General features: G+C 28.6%; 1 long non-coding RNA gene across 6 annotated transcripts; it reads right to left on the minus strand.

Moving 5' to 3' along the window:
* Positions 1–1,962: 1,962 nt before the first annotated feature.
* Positions 1,963–7,970, minus strand: LOC137836901 (uncharacterized). 6 transcript variants are annotated; one of them, XR_016520663.1, is made up of 5 exons: positions 7,585–7,968; positions 7,031–7,204; positions 6,407–6,505; positions 4,553–4,695; positions 1,963–3,077 (listed from the first exon to the last, which is right to left on the minus strand). It is a non-coding gene; the product is annotated as an uncharacterized LOC137836901 (long non-coding RNA). The 6 variants fall into 6 exon arrangements; XR_016520666.1 differs by lacking the exon at positions 4,553–4,695; XR_016520662.1 differs by lacking the exon at positions 1,963–3,077 and having other exon boundaries at positions 4,224–4,695.
* Between the last annotated feature and the right edge of the window lie 6,268 nt (positions 7,971–14,238).

A 14,238-nucleotide genomic window follows, 5' to 3' on the forward strand; every position in this document is an offset into this window, starting at 1 on the left:
AATTTTTTTAAAAATATATTATCAACCATTCCAATATAAAAATATTAATTGGAGACAAATTATAGAATAAAATATTTTGAAAAAGAAAAAATCAATAAAAAACAATTTTTAAAAAATACTAAAATACAACAACTTGAATATGATGAGAGTCTTTTGGTGTCTAAATTTATAAGACACTAATTAACTCATTAGATCTTGAATTAAAATATGAAAAACATATCTCAAAAATGTAACTTGATAAACACATAAATGTGAAATTATATAAACTATAGTATAATTGCATCATCATATCATAAACATTATGAAATATTTTTTAATTTTATTTATTTTCTTTGTTTCATTTAATTTTAATGATGTAAGCATGGTATTGTTTTGTGTACCTTTTTATTAATTTTTGACATAAATACCCCTCAGAAATTGAAGAATATAACTGTGTTTACATAAGTTTCGTGAACCGTCACTGTTGGTCAACCATAGTTACTTATAATCACAATTAAGGACGTAAGAAGGGTTGAAATCATGCGTGACACGTGTTAATCTTGATTCACATGATGACACGTGTGAGTCAGCCATGCAGAACCAAAGTCAAAGTTACTAAACACCGTAGAAGCTACATAAAGACATTAATGGAGTAATTAATTGAAAAATAAAATAATCAAATCAAATACTAAAAAGATAAGAGGAAAACACAGGGTTTGTTTATGGTGAAGATAGAATGTAAAAAACAAAGAACATAGATTCAGATAAAAGAACAAAAAAAAATGGAAGTTGATAATTTATTTTTGATAATGAATTATGATTAAATGAAAATAGTCTTAGTGTCTCTAAAACTTAAGTAATTTTAAAGATAGTTGGATATAATGTAATTACCTTTTTTTCACCATTTTTTTCTTCATCTCTTTCTTAAAAATATTATTTCCATTCATCTTTTAGTGTTATTTGAGGATTTTTTTTAAACAAAAAATACAATAATTTTTGTAACATCAATACAATATTTACAATATTTTCTATTTTAATTTTTGTATTTCTAAATTAGTAATAGATTTAGAATGTTGTTTTATTATTAAAAAAATATTACTAAATAAATTGAACAACATTCCTTATGTATTGATATGTGAAAATATTATTAAAAAATAATACCAACATAAAATATATTTAATATTTAATAAAATATTACTAAATCATATTAATACAAGTTCATATTTTAGTAAAAAAAAATGTTAATAAATACATTGCTTGTTGTTTGTCATTCCTACCATAAGATAAAGGAGGAACTGATTTGCACAAAGAAGGTATGTTATGTTTAGCTCTTAAAATTTGCAAGAATTGGTGAAGTGAATAAAAGATATAACTATAGAAGCTCTCTGTTCAATCTTTGCTTCATACCATGGCTCTGTCTTTGTGGTTTTCTTTCTTTCTCAATTCATTCCAGTCACCATGGAAGAAGGTAACATTCTATTATTTTCTTTTTCTTCACTTAGATTTTACTTCACACACTTGATTATGCATAGGGATGAGTATTCACAGCTCCACTGAACTTGCAGGTTAGGAGTTGTGTTTCTCCAACATCTGATATTTGCAATATTTAAATGATTATAATGTTTCTATGCTTAATTTTCAGTAAATTTTAGTTTAAGAATATAAAAAAAAGAGTAACTTTATAAGAAAAATATTGTATTTTTCAATGAAGTTATGCAGACCACAGACCAGTCAATTTATCTGCATGATCTGGTAGAGCAAATAATAAATTAGAAAAATACAAAATTAGAAATCTGACGTCCTAGTTATGCGAATTTTTCATTATGATTATTGATTTTTTCTCTCAGACTCATCAGATTGCAGATGTCCTAGAATGTTGTACACTACTGTTCTTTATAATTGAGGGTACTGTTTAAATTGTTCTTTTAACCTTTTTCTTTTCAAGCTTTTTCTTGAAATTCATTATGAAGTTCTTGGTATTATGCAAGTTTTGGATAATTTTGTAAAAAAATAGAATTTTGTACAAATTAACTTGCACATAAGTTATTCTTATTTTAACCTATGAATCTGAATAGGCCACATTAGCTGTATTCTATTTGTCCTGTTCACAATGCAAGGGTGCTTCAAAGCATCTTGCAGATGCTGAGATGAACTTATTCGTCTTGTTCAGATATAAACTTCATTGACAATCACAAAATTTTTGAGTTTGTTGCATCTACAATTCTGATTGGACCTTGTTTCACTAATGTCAAGGTGTTGCAACAAGGAACGGAGAGGCTGCATTGTGAATAGATTCAAATCACTATTTAATCACATGTACTTCTTTCTTGCCATTTCTATGAATTAATTGAATGTCATAAGAATCTAACTCAGTTTTTGGTTCTGCTTTTTTTTATCTTATTATGGCAAAATGACTCATTCTAAAGAGCATGACCATGACTTTGAACTTTTCCCTTCTGAGTTTTTCTTTTCAAAATTTTCAGAAAACAATACAAAAGATTGGAAGGAAACAGCCATCACTAAAGAATAGGACAAATACTGAAATTAAATCTAAAGGTACCCTTCAGCTCCAAAATTTAAATAGGTTATGTCCATGACATTTTTCCAATGGATATAGCCAAATTAAAATAGATGCATAGATTGGATTTTGAAACCAACAACAAACTTGGCCGCAGAACTTACTTGAACCTACCCACCTCTTAAAATGGCTCATTTTACACTAACTCATCAATCTTACCACGTGATTTGTTTCATATCTTCCTAGAAGCTACATGTGACGTAGCATGTAATAAGCACTCTATTGGATTTTAGGCAGTCAAAAAAGAGGTGATATCCTACTGTGGATTAATGCTAAATGAGCACATGTATTTGGTGTAAACTATCCACACAATGGTGTATAGACAATCACAAAATACTGAAATTATCCAATGGAATGATAAGTATACTTGTGAACAGCAAGCTTCAAAATAACAATCAATAGTTGTTCTTGTCCCTCAGGTAAAGTCTACACTTGATGTACGAGGTTGTCAATGTTTTCCTTGGAAAAAGACATAATCTGTTGTAATTTAGCATCATTTCTCCTTGGAAAAAGACATAATCTGTTTAAATTTAGAATCCTTTAGCATCAACCAAAGTACAGAAGTAAAAGCATTGACCCTATTCAAGAAGTTCTTTGTACATTGATAACAAACTACTTTTAGATATAGCTGATCGCATTTTCTTCTGACACAAGATTCATAACTTTGGACCGGTCAAACAAGAAAAATCAAGGAAGAAGAATGCTGGTACTTAATTGAAAGGAACCTATTCATCATCTTCTCGGATGCACTGTTGTACAGTTAAATCTATAATCCAAGTACTAAAATAAATTCATATAAAAAAAATTAAGATCCATTGCTTTAGATGATGAAATATAAGAAAACTCCAAAATTAATAGAAGCACTCACTAGTATAAAAAAACATACTAGGATTCTAGCAAACATCTAAGAAGGAATATGCATACACACACATATATAACAAATAAATCAATTCATGTTGTCAACAAACATTAAAACTGATAGACTTATGAAATAAAAAGATGTCAAATTACAAGCACTTAATATAGTGAGATCAGAAAACATAATAGAGATTCTTGTTAGAGAAAAAACAAATATAATCTTGGACAGATGTCTTTAGACCAGAATGAGAAAATGAAAAGATCTTCATTATTTGTTACAAAGAATACCCTTGAGGTTCATCTGTTGTTAGTTCTATATACCCACAACTTTTTATTATATGGAATGCTAAGCCATAAAAAGTTAAATTAATGCAAGATAAAAAAGAATCTAGCCTAGCCCTAGCTCGGTAGGAGGGAGTCATGTTGTCATTTTTCTCAATGAATTTCCACATTGGTTAAAATTGTGATATTGATATCTGCTGTTATATAACTCCTAAAACAATTGTCAACAAAGGAAAGAAACCAAAACCAATCATCTGAGCAGTAGTGACATTTTAGACGCCATTCCCACCATTGCCTTTGATATAATAATGGCCAGAGGACATTTTGCTAGACTCTGCATTTCTTTTTTAGAAGTTGTCAATTTTATTTTATATAGTAAGATACTGTAGCAATCAATCATAGTATTTTACAAAAATTCTAGACATTTTGACTTCCAAAACAAAATTAAGGACAGAAAAAACAATTAGTTAATTAATTTTAATGTAAAGTGTGATCTGGGATATCCAAAAGAATGAAGTGAGACAAGTAGGCAACAACATAGTTCATTTTTTTATTCATGGCTAGTCAGTTTTTGAAAGCATACTTGCCTGCAAATTATCCATTAGATATTCAGAAAGATGATGGCCTAGAGTGACAATGCTTTGTTCAGAAAGTATAGTAGGTTTCGAATCCACTGTAACAAGCATTCTCAGGAGAGAACCACTATTGCCCAAAGAAGACCTTTGCGGCGGTTGTACAAAATCAGGATGAGAAATAATTCTTATAAAAAGTTTCTAAATGAGCTAAGGAAGCACCAGAAAAAGTAAACAGAAAAAATGTCAACACAAGAAAACTCAACAAAATGTGTCAACTTACTATCTGATCAATTATTACTTTTTCTATCATCTGTGGAACAAGAGAATTGTCACCCATCTGTGCAATGTTTGATCAAAGAACTGTTTTCATTGACTTTAAAGTTTGGCAAAGTGTGTCTGTCTTAAAACCAGAGGAACAAATTTCTGCAAAATTACAAAGAGTAACATTTCTGAATCTCCGATGACTGAAGACTACCAAAAAGTGGGTTTGGAAAGATTCATAAACATAGCTATGTCAATCACCAAAGAGTACTCAAGCAACTTTTTCTTTGTCTGGCATGAATACAAACTTCCTATTGCTAACATGTTATATGTACATGACAATGAAAAATATTTTCTTCAATTCAGTAACTGTGCTAACTCGAGCATGGAAATAATGCTCTATATAAATACTGTGATTTAGAAGTTACCAAGAAGAAAGATATAGGTAATAGGAAAGCAAAGTGGATGACTACAAATACCAATGTAGATATGGTGAAGGGTAACCCATTATTGGGCTTGCATTTTATGAGTTAACAAATAAAGAAGAATAGTGGCTAGAGTGGGATGGAATTGGAGGGAGAGGAAGACGAGAGAACAAGAGTATAAGAGAATGCATAGCTGGCAGAAGGAGTGGGAGAGGGAGATGCGAGGATCATGCTAGGGGTGAGAGAGGATGATTATTTGATGGAGGGTAACAGAATGAGAGGTATGAGGATTCTTGAGTGAAAAATATCTGGCTAGGCTGAGTGAAGGAGTTCTTCCACATAAAAGGAAATATTTTTATTTCAATTTTCATTTAGTAAGGAGCTCTGCCCCAGCAATGGTTTAGTTGTCCCTAATTCTATATTGTAACAGAAGTTTCACCTCTAGTTAATCATATTTCAGTATCAATACTATTCAATTTTTGGGTCGTATCAGACAGAGCATAAGCCCTGCCGATTTCAACCCGTCAGTCCTTCTGATCACAACTACTGAGCATAATTGACAAAAGCACTGAATTGGAAAAGTGAAACAAGAAATGGATATTATCAAAAGTTATAATGTTTTTTAAAAGCGTTTAGACAAAGATAGAAAAGAAAAGAGGATGAGAAAACATCTCCTTGCTGTTTATGTTATTTGCTTTTAAAACACTTAATTTGGAGACCATTTTCAAAAACTTAACAAATATTAGATTATAAATTGATAGTACCGGGGTAGAGTTGTTTTAGAAAATAGTTTTAAATAATATAAACAAAGTACGAAGTGAATCAAACATGCCTTTATAGAAGTTACCCTTGGTTTTTTAAATGTTACAGAGAGGTGAAATTTTATAATATAGAGAATGAATGCCTGAGACAGGGTGAAAATCCAAGATTCATACACATTTTTCACCCTTTCTATTGTACAATGCTAATTTCAGAACCATTTCATAAATTAAATATATCCCTTTACAGCTCAATTTTTTTTTCTATGAATGAGAACTGACACTTAATGTCTTTTACTGTCGTGATCAAGACTTGGAAGCAGAACTAAATGATGTGTGGTTTGCCTATCCATCACGCCCAAGTCATCAAGATAGCAGCTTCCTTTTATGTTCTGGCATTACAAATGCTCTAGCATCCGGTAAATAATCAACCAAATTATACTGCACTGTTCATCTTTAGGGAATTACATTGAAAACGAATCCAGGATCAAAGTCTCCAAGTGGAAATTTGACACAACAGACCCTAGTTAATAATACTAACAGAACCATTATTCCAAAAATTAATACAATAAATTACAAGATATAGCGAACATCATCAACTCGCCCCTCATGAAGGATGGAACAAAATTAAAGCTAAAGTATCTATATTAACAAATCAAGAAAAAAATGAAGTTTGAGTTTATCACAAACCTATGCAAGCAGTTGTACCCCCAGCTAGTGCATTAGTACTAAAATCCCTCAGTGTTATAGTTTTGCATGAGAAGAATATTCCTGGGGTGTCAATTTTTCCTAGAAAATAAAACCAAAAAACATAAAAATCAAGTCCATTATAAACCGAAGTTCACAATGTGAAAACAATAGCTTTTTCAGAGGATTTTTAAAGTATGAAATCAGTTTAATGAAAAAGCTAGTTTTGCATAGTGAACTAATCACAAATCTATATAAGTTAGCTAGCTTCGATGATAATACCCACTTTAAAGATCATATCATCTCCGACATACGATTAGTTGGCTAATAGCGTAAAACTATGATTCACAGTGTCTCTAAGTCATTAAACTCAATCAATTACAAAATTATCATTGGGAGTTGTAAATGTTATAAATTGTTCATTTTGTATAAAACCGTGGTTGTATAAATTAACAGTGTTTATCATCATAAATTTTCCCGGCTTCTATCTTTTATCCATTCAATGAAGCATATTCCATTGTGAACTTAAATCATTCAATTTAAAGGAAAAGATAGAGAGCCTGGGAATGGAACACACATGTTGTCTCTAATCAAGGATGAATTTTTGGGCAAGCCACAGATTCATACCTTTCTACAAAACAACATTCTGCAGGATTTGCTCAAATCATGCACTTTCACTCTTCATTTCAGTAGCTTAATCGACATAAACTACTTTAAAATATCAAAACTTTGTCCACTCAGTCTCCTCATCTTCCTCTACTCCAAAATCCAACCCAGAAATTTTCGTCTTCCCTATGTTAACTGCAATAATTCAAACATCAAATAAAACACTGAGCAAGCAAGGGGCAGGGAATTAGTCCAGATATATAATATAATGTATTGAACAAATTCAACTGGTGGCAATATTTGTGCTTAAGCTCATGCATTCATCAAACTTCATCCAAATAAAATCTGGGAAAGGAAAGAGCAATTTCCCGCAAACACCGTCGTGGTGTTGCTGTTGATGAACTTATACAAAATATTTCCAATATCAATGCTTTAAGAGTGAAGCAGTATGGAAAGTTTGTCAAAAGCGCTTCTCATTATCAAAATGGTAATTTAATAGTCCAAAAGAATGCAAGAACATCATAATATAATCGAAAGCATAGGGTTTACGATTTTCCTCAAATTGCAGAACACACATTTTATAATTGCTAGAGAATCACTACCACGCCGCAGCTTCCATTAATTCAAATTAACAACAAAACCTCAATTCCCAGTCTCTCTTCCGTCAACCTCAATCTCTGCCACCACCACCAAGCCAAGGAGTTCCACTAGCGCGCCCTTTACCTCCTCCACAAACCGGAATTAGCTCTGAATTCCACTTCACAAACGCACTCTTACAAATCCCTTCTCTCCAACCAGATTTGCCACAACTCGCAGATTCAACAACTTCTTCTCGGTCCCAACACCGGTGCCACCTCCCTCCTCCAACGGCGCGTGGGTGAACGGAAAACGAAAACCCTAACTTCGGGTTTTGTGCTTTTCAGTTTTCAAACCTTTTAATTTTCGCGGTAATGCTGAGCAGGATTTTTGTTAGTAGATGTAAATATATTTATATTTTCTAAAAAAAATGAAATTTACAAATCTAACCATATTTTCTAAAAAATATTATTTATTCTCAATTATATAATTTCGGTAACTCAAAACCTAACTCAACATCATAAAATCGATTTATCATAAGGTGACTTTTGCACTCACTTATATACCATGAAATGTCTTAATCTCTAGTCGATGTATTTCATAAATTTAGAATGAGACAATATCGTTACAACACGGATTCTTAAAACAAAATATCAATTATTTTTAACCAACAGCTTACAATTAAGTTTAGAATATATACTCATTTGAATATAGTCATCTTTCAAAATCAAGTTATTTCAAGACAATTACATTTTATTCTTGGGTTGAACTCTTATAACATTTCATATAGTACTATCTATTATCTTCAACCCACATTTATTCAAGCATAACTCAACAAATTTAGTCATAATTTCTCTTATATGACTTATTATTTCACAAAAATTCAAATTTTATTTATCTAATTTTTAATCATTATCAATGAGTAATTCGTCAAATAAAATTAAATCCATGTATAAGTAGTGAGACAAACTTTTTTTTTCTAGTGTAGAGAAATAAACTTCGTGTAATTTTTCTTTAACTACAATATTACATGATAATGTATGATGTGATTGAATTTAAATTTTAGTTACAAAATATTTGAGTTTCTCATAAAAGTGGAACGCTCTACAAATCGAAAGGGAATGTTAGCATCCCTAAACATGTTTATTAATTCCTCTTGACATAATTCTTTATCAAATCTTTTATAAACTTAAATTTAATGATTTTAGCTATTATTTTCTTTTAAAAAAAAATCTGCCTTTAAGCTAAAGTGTGTTTTGAGACTAGAGTTAAAATTTAGTAGAAGAATTATTATTTTGAAAAAATAAATTGTTTATTCTATATTTAAATTTTTGTAACTTATATATTTAATAATTTTTTCTTTTCAGTTTTATAATTTCTTTTCTTATATAAAAAATATATGTATTTGCATATAAAAAAACTACTCATTTTAAAATTATTTTCCAACAAACTTAATAAAAAAACAAATTTGAAAAGTTATATAAAGGGATTGAAGGTGGAAAACGCAAGTAGGGCAAGTCAAGCAATTCAAGCTATACAAGTGATCTTGATGCAAATACCAATGATACAGTGATCATCTGATTAAACTTTTAGAGCGTTTTATACAAGTGATCTTGATGTAAATACCAATGATACAGTGAGCATCTGATTAAACTTTTAGAGCGTTTAGTTTTCTTGGGTTGAGTGCTAAACAATTGTATTTCTTCACATTGTGAAGTAACACCCTTACAATAGAGCGTTCTTTGTTTTCTTTAATGTTTTTAATTTCAATGAGAGGTTAAGAAGGGATAACTTAGAGAATTTTAATTACTCATTATGGCCTAAAGAGGTTTAATTACTTGTTGTAACTTGGAGTTGGGTGTTTTCTCGTTGTGTCCTATAAAAGTTTGATTACTCATTGTAACGTATTTTGGTTAGTGGAAACTCTTAAGTAGTTGTCTCAATGAGACTGGATGTATCCCGAATTTAGGTGAACAAAGATAAATTATTGGGTGTTATTCTCTCTTTTCTCTTGCTAGTTGGTTTGCTTTGTTTGATTTGACAATCTCCTTAAACATTTCTCCTAAACAATCTAAATTATTTTTATTAAACCATCTATTAGACAATCTAGTTTTATCCACATCGAAAATAGTCTAAGGCTTCATCAACCCCCTTCTAAAGCCAATTGCACCTACAAGTGTCGACTTAGTTGACACTAACTTATATGCTATAAATTTGTGTGCCTTCGTGACAACAAAATGGAATCGTAAATTATTTTTAATATAACGGTCTAGGTTTAAAAATGATAAATCTCCTCACTCACAATTTTCTTATCTTACTTTTTATATAAATATCCTTACACATGTCTCTTTATTTACACTCATAAATCTCCTCACACCACTTCTTCATCCACATTCATCTCTTTCATCCACACACATCTCCTTCCCCCACACACATCTCTTCATCTCCTTTATTCACACTAATTTACTTCATCCACATTAATCTCCTTCATCAACACTCATCTCCTTCATCCACTACAAATTTTTTTTCTTTTTTTTTCTACTTTACTTTATTAAAGATGAAGGTGTTTTGTGAGATTTTCTTTTTTGAAATTACTATTATTAACATTGATCAAACCAATGCAATTTTAATTAATATTAAAATATAAATTTTTAACATTAACTAAATTGATGCTAAATTAAATAAATTTTAAAATAAACTAAGTATTAACATCATTTTAAAGTCGATCTTCAAATGCCAACACTAATAAATTAATGTTAATGGTTTCAGAATCATGAGATAAATCTGACACTATTGATTAATTATCGTCGATTTTTATTTATTAGTATTTATTTTTTGTCGATGCTAAATATTTTCTTTTATAATTAACTAAAAAAATGGTAGGTTAAAGTTATATTTGTCTACATATCAAATTTAAATGGATTTGTGAATATGCTTGGGTGAAATGATTGCATTTTTGTTATCATGGATTTTCTTCTTGTAGTTTTGTAGTAATAGTTGAAACAAGCCATGGTAGAAAATTTGGAACCCATGCTTTTGGCTCAGAAATGAATGATTGCATTATTTTTGGCCTGACTTAAAGTTAAAGATGAAGATGATGGGAAGAAGAAAAATGTAGGCATATAGGTAGGGTTGTAGGAAAGAGACATGCTGAGGATCAAAGTGTGTTATTTAAGAATCAATTTTATACTAAATCGTAATGTTTAAGGATGAATTTGATATTAAGTTGTGGAATTAATGATTATTTTGTAACTTTTTTACATGTGTAAATTTAAATTATATTTTTTAAGGATTAGTTTGTGTTCTGTTTACCCATTCAAGAACTGAATTTTATTTATCATAAAATATATAAATTGCATCATAACCACCAATGTGTACAATTTTTTTAACATTTATGATGATTTCTCTTATTAAAATATATGTTTTTTTTCAAACAATTAAGAAGATTAATGTTATGCATAAAGAATGTTAACGTAATATTTTTTAAAAAATTAAAAAAATTGTAAACATAATATTCATGTTAGTTAGTGCAATTTATTGTAATTAAAATAATAAGAAAATAAGAGAAAGTTAGTGATTGGGGCATTAGGAGAAGCTAAAAAAAATTAGATATATTTATTAATTAATGGACTAATGAGTTTACTAATTAAATAATTGCGAGTTGATATTTATTTACTAATTAAGTGTTTAATTTAGATTTTGGGATATTGGAAGAAACCACTAAAAATTGGTTAAAAGATCCAGTTAGTTTATAGCGAATTCTTTTTTTATGTGATTTGTCATTCTTTTTAATAGAGATTTGGTTTGGAGGTATGTAGAGTCTGAAGAATGTATGTTGGTCAGGTATTAAACAGGTTAACCTTGACCACTTGATGTATAAGGGTTAGGACACTCCTAAAGTATCGATATAAAGATTGGGATACCAGGATACCCTTGAAGTGTCTGTATAAAGATTGGGACACCTAGTGTGTCATTTTATTTTATTTATTTATTCTGATAAAAAAAGATTTTATTAGCTTTTAATATTTTTTTATAACATTACAAGAAAATCACAAAATAGAAACTATTTATTTTAGTCACTAAATTAACTAAATTAGATGTTATTTTTTAAACTATAAAAATTATTGATATGTAAAATAATTTTTATTATAAATAAATAATATATAAATTATTATCTAATTAGTTACTAATGTTTTAGTTGATAACTACATCTTGATAACTGATTAAAAATTAATTTAAAAATTATTCATTAATGATAGAAATTATATTAGATATTAATAATTTTTTAATCTTTAAAATAGTATTTAATTAATAAATATAGTGATTAATTTTTTTTATCTTTAAAATTGATCTTTATTTAATGATTTTTGTATAGTATAATTTTTACTTAAAATAACTTGTTTGGTAAAATAATTAGATACATTAATTAATCTATATTATCTTATGGACTTTATTGTCTATTGAATTTCCAATCTTGTTTAATACTTTTGTTGGATATTGGAACACAAATAATGAATAAAAACTATATTAATGATTAATACCTTTTTTTGTTAATTAACCAATCCAAATTAACAAGAAATATGCATGATTAATCATATATATTCCGTTTTGAATTTAAATTTCTAAGAAAGTATTGGATATGTGATGGCATAAAATTCTTTAGAGTTGAAATCTTGAAATGGCTATGATATTTGTTTCACTTTCTTATCACTTAATTGTTGACCATTATTTTTGGGTGGTGGCTTAGGTTTGTTTATTTTCCAAAAAAGTCAAAATGTTATCAAACTAATTAATCAATCATGTTATCAAAATGTTGCCCTAATTCAATTCAATTCCTATCTATCTTATCCTTGTCGGAGCGTCGGCAATACACTGCCAAATCAAGTAGGTTATTAACAATATTTCACCATTTTTTTCAGCATTCAAACTCATAAACAAATAACCTAGCTTTTACAAGAATAAGAGAGAAATTGAAACAAGAAAAAAAAACTAATGTCATCATATTGACTACATTAGATATTATTTTATAAAATAAAAAGTTATTGATATCTAAATTAATTTATATTATTAATAAAAACTTATAAACTAGTGTCCAATTAGCTATTAGGATTTTAGCTACCAAAATTAGTAGTTAAAATCTTAGTAACTAATTAAATACAAATTTAAAAAATAATTTATAATTTTTTTATTAATAATAGAAATTTGTAAGATGAGATTTGCACTCACTGATATACCTTAAGTTGATTTTATCTCTAGTTGATGTGAGTCTCTAATACACCAGTGCGTGATACTAGATATTTATGGCTGATTCGATAGCAATCCGATAACAGGTAACATAATAGGCCCAACGAATCTAAGATAAGTTTGATACAATCTTAAAAACTAGACTTAAGCCTAACTCAACCTTACAAAATTGATTTTTAAAATGAACTTTACACTCATTTATATAATATGAATCGACCTTATATATCTAGTTGATGTGGATCTCCAAACATTATCTTTTAAATTATGAATGATTTTTTTGTTAATTACTTTTTTTTTAATTCTTCAGAGTATTATTGTGATTATTGTAATTGGTAAGGAGTGAAATACATTTTTCGTGATTAGGATTTCTCACATTTTTCGTGAAGGTAATGCATGTGCTTACAAGCTTGCTAACTTAGATTATTATACCAGTAAAATGTTTCTCTATAAATTTTATTGGTATAATAATCTAGTCCATTCTTAGAATTCTTTATTAATAAGTATAAATTACCTAGGTATCATTTTTCTTAGGTTTTTTATATATGAGTTTTGGCATAGTCCCCCATATTTGCTTGTATTTTCTTTCTTTATTTCTTTATTTCTTTTTTTAATAATACTTTTTTCATGTGGTCTCAGATGAATGTTAATATTTGAAGTGTCAACCTAGTTGAAATGTCAAGTTTCATAGTGATGTCTAATATGAAAGCATTTATATAAAAACAAGTATAATATTCTACATAAACATTTGTCTCCCTTATAGGCAAATAACTCATAACATTTTAAAAGTAACATATGTGTTTAAATCTTACTAAAATTATCTAAAAATGTATTTTTTCAGGAAAGTAAATTATAAATTTTTCAAGCACAACTCAACCACTGTCACAATCCTTATGTACCAAAATAAAGGGTCAATTGCAATCATTTTTTTACCACAAAGATGAAAAAAATGTTTGACAAAGTGTATAAACACCGTTTCAAATGACAACATCATCCTAAAAAATACGGTGACAATTTTTAAAATAAAAAAAACATCTAGGCAACAATTATATTTATAAACGTTGTCTATTTGAAAACAGAGAATATAGATGACAGATATGTTGAGAAACTGTAGCCTATTGTGCTCATTATATTTATAACACTCTAGGGTAGATAATGATCAAAACAGTTAAATCATATGTTGTTAGTTTTAGTTTTAAAAATTTTGACTGTACACATTATTTTATAATTTTGCTTGCTTCATTATACATTGTTTTATAAGTATTTATATTTTTTTTTGAATTATTATTGAATTTGATCAAGATTTTAAATAATACAAGTTAACTAAGAGGATGGGACGTAATAAACAAATTTAACCTAAAACAAAGCCAAATAAACAACAATTTTGACTAAACTGTAGTCTATGGGATACT

The sequence above is a fragment of the Phaseolus vulgaris genome, chromosome 4 (genome assembly GCF_051622355.1).
Source record: "Phaseolus vulgaris cultivar YP4 chromosome 4, ASM5162235v1, whole genome shotgun sequence".
In the NCBI taxonomy this organism is placed as follows: Eukaryota; Viridiplantae; Streptophyta; class Magnoliopsida; order Fabales; family Fabaceae; genus Phaseolus; species Phaseolus vulgaris.